This window comes from Octopus bimaculoides, chromosome 10, assembly GCF_001194135.2.
Source record: "Octopus bimaculoides isolate UCB-OBI-ISO-001 chromosome 10, ASM119413v2, whole genome shotgun sequence".
NCBI lineage: Eukaryota > Metazoa > Mollusca > Cephalopoda > Octopoda > Octopodidae > Octopus > Octopus bimaculoides.
Window position 1 is genome coordinate 65,394,672 of NC_068990.1, and position 4,113 is coordinate 65,398,784.

The following is a 4,113-nucleotide window of genomic DNA, read 5'->3' on the forward strand; positions in this document are numbered from 1 at the left end:
AGAGAGAGAGAGTGAGAGAGATAGAGAGAGGGAGAGAGAGAGAGAGAGAGAGAGAGAGAGAAGATGTGATTGGGGTACTCTCAAGTTATAGAGAAATAAAAATGAGTGAAGTAGATCTAAGAATTGAATAGGGTGAGTGGGTGGGTAAATTTGCAAGATTGCAAAAGTTAAGTGAGAGATGGAGAGGAAGGAATATAGTGAGTGGACACAAGTAGAGAGAGGAGTTGTTAGGTACTGGACGATATGTTGTGGGAAAGAGATACAACAGGCACCCATTGAGTGCATGTAGGTTTGCAAATGTACAAGGGGAGAGTGAGAGATAGAAGTGAAGGGAATACAGTGAGTGATGAACACAGATGGAGGATGTGGAAGGTGTTAGGAAGATGGGTTGTGGTGGAGAGATTTGTTACAGACAGATTGTGTGTAGGGACATGGACATAAACAATGCCTTTATGGCCTCGATTTTACTGAGCTGGGTCTTCTCAAGCACTGCAAATCACCAGTCATTTCAGTCCTTTCTTATCTCCACTATGAGACTCAAACATCTTCAGATCATCTTTCGCCACATTGTCCCATGTCTTCCTAGGTCTTCCCCTACCACAGGTTTTCCCTTCACATTTAGAGGTTGATACTTCTTTGTGCAGCTGTGTCTATCCATATACATTGCATGACCAAACCAGCAAAGTCTTCTCTCTTTCACATTACATCTTACTCCTCTTATACACAGTTTTTCTCTCAACACATTTATACCAAGTTGTATATGTTCACTGACATTGTACATCCAGCAGAGCATGCTGGCTTCATCTTTTTCTAGCACCTACATGTTGTTTTCATTCACAGCCCATGTTTCACTACCATATAACATTGCTGTTCATACACAAGTAACAAACAAACTGTCCTTCATTCTGAGGGATCAGATCTTTGTTACCAATAAAAGTAATAGCTCTCTGTACTTTGCACAGCTAGCTCTAATTCAAGCAACTATTCTTTCAGCGCATCCACCTCCACTGCTAATTTTGTCACCTGGGTAAAAAGAAACTGTTTACTGCTTCTAATGATTTCCCTGGGGATTTGAGAAAATTTATTTCCTGTGTTCTTAGTGTCTATTGTTCCTGCACATCACCCACACTCACAGACTACTTTCTCTGTTAACCATGCGTCCATTGGTCAGACACAATTTGTTGAGGCAAATTTTCTATGGCTTGAATATTGTATCTTTAACCAACCTTGACTTCTTTCCAGGCAGGGTAATATTTATCCATGGCCGGGAAAAACTGCTTGTATGACAGGGACATTCATTTACAATAATCACGTAAAGGGAGACATAAACACACACACACGCTCAGACACACACACACACACACACACACACACACACACACACACGTGTGTGTGCGCACGCTGGGCTTCTTTTGATGTATGCCTATTAAATCCAATCACAAGGCTTTTGTGGGACCAGAACAATAATAGAAAATACTGATAAGAAAGGAGATGGTAGACTTTGAAAGTGATATTTTAAGTCTGTTTTGTGGAAAGTTTTTTTTTTGCTGATACAGATCGTAGATGTAGAGCTGGAGTAGTTGTGTAACAAAGTCTGGAGAGTTGTGAATTGTTTTGAGTATGATGTTAGCAACAAGAAGTCTAGTTTCTGCTTAACTCTCAATTCTCTTTACCGTCAGCGGCGTGAGATGGGCAAGGCGCCCTGCCTAGCAATGTGTAGAGACTATTAGATGTTGATGAATAAGAATATCACGATTATAATGTGCTACCCCACACTACACCACGCTACACCAAGCAATATCGCGATAGATAGGTTATTGTAATCAATTATAACCTCCCCCTCCATATTTCTCGCTTATCAATCAAGCAGACCCTTACATATTCAGTTTAGTATTTGGATTTGATTATCATGCAATTTTACGCTAACTAGGTAATCTTTGACAAAATTAAATTTTCGTTCTGTTGGTTAATAAAAATATCATATTTAATATTCCATTTTTTAAAAAAAGATATTAAGATTTTTAGTGTTTATGATACAAAATATATTCATGAGGAATTTTTTAACATTTAAAATAAATATAAAACTATTTAATAGTTTAAGAATAGAAGTTAAGAACGAAACATTAGAGATGGAAAAAACCCCCCAAAGGTTCTAATTAATCAAAAAGTATAACAAGAGATAGCCACCAGTAATTCATGTCTGCCCCCGAGAAGAACGAAAGTGGGCGTGCAGATTAGTTCGTGGCAATTACATTAAATATAGCTATACCAAAGGACTGTTTTGCAAGCCAGAGCTACCATGGTGATATCTAGTTTTCATGTAAGAACTTTCTGTCTCTATGTCTAAACAGCTAATGAATTAGAGGGAAAAAGAGGAAGGAAAAAAACCTCATGAAATATGTATTTTGAACAATGAACTAGTTTCTGTTTTCTATCTTCTCTGTTCATTTGTAACTTCGTACAAGGGTGAACTTAACATAACTGACACGTGTCTAGAGTTACACCGCGCTGATGTTTCCCCAGAAGTTTGAAATAGTGTTATTTATGGTTACTAAGACCACAGGAAAAATTAAATTTAAGGACTATATTTTATTTTTTATAAAAATGAAAGAATTAAAAGATGTTTAGGTTACGTATTAAATATACAAGATCTTCAAATTTGTCTGAGAAGAAATTCTCTCGTCTTCGAGGACATATTTCCTGCCAGGGGTAAATCATTGTCTGAGAAATGAGCCCCGTGAGGTGGAGTGTATGTTGTAGTGAGTGTCACTGGCCATTCTCCGAGCCAACGCCATTGCGGTCATGTTCGTAGGGCGTGGCTGAACACGCCATTTGTTTTGGGATGTACTCCTATGCTCCATCATCTGCTGCTTAATCTCACACTTTATTTTTTCCTTTTCTTTGTTTCCTTGAAATTAAATTGTGATTCAATCTTTATGTAAACAAAATTTTGTATTAATTTATTGTAGAATAGCACGAGTTCCTCCCCCTTAGGTTGTATATCAAATTCATTTGGTGATGCAGAATTTTTAATTGAAACCTACTTAAGTCATCTTTCTCTTTTGTCTTTCTGTGGACCATAAAATATAGCCCCGTGTGTCATTTTTGCCACTCGAACGGTGGTCCATTGTCGACTCGAATACTACCGTTGCCCGCTGAATAAAGGATGTCGTTAGTTATGTAAAAACTAACACTTCCTTTTTCCGAGCTGAGATTCGAAACCGAATCTAAGGATTCTCGCTCGTCTGATCCACCACCGACCAAACAGGCACGAAAGAAATTTTTTTGTCCTGTCAAAAAATGATGGATTGTTTCCCTTCGACCTTCGACCTCAGCCGTGTCATTTAAGGCTCAAGTGGACAGGAGGCGACTTACAAAGGTAGGAATTTCTCCTGTGGTATATCTGTCCTTCTAGCTGTCACGACCATTATAAATACAGCAATCCGTCAAGGGACAGACAGTCAGAGATAGACGGAGAGAGAGATAGCCAGCCAGTAGCTTCATCAGTTAAACAGGCAACACATCCAGATATTCAAACATGAACGACAATCGCAGTCGCAGAACATAAACAGACACCACTGAATGACCAACGCACACACAGACACAAAACATGTCCGGTTCTACCCTATCGTATCAACACAGTATTTACCCTGTTAATTTCTTCGCCAGCTCGAAGCAGTTGGTAACGTGATGTAGTGAAATATTTGGTGTATACAACAAGTAAATGCAAGTGTCGTTTAAATAAATTATTTAAAATACAACCCGATGCTTTTCCATTGTTTTACTTTGAAGTCGTCCACATACCTATTTCATCTGCTACCTCAACATCTTTTACTACACCTTTTCTACTACAGTTATGCGAACGTCTGTCTTCCGTAAGAATAGACGCAATAGATTGTAGTGTGGTAGCTGTTCAAGCAAACAAGTGTCTCCCAACAATATCTCGAATCTTTTATTAATGATGATTTTTGTCTCGTACCTTTTCGAATGAGTGGGCACTTACGAGGTTGAAGCTTTCTTCTTATCATCGGACAGCAATGAAGTTAATTTAAGCAGGTTGAAACCTGTAAGGAATTGGATGGGGTGGAGTGGGAAGGTAGAGTAGGAGTGTGT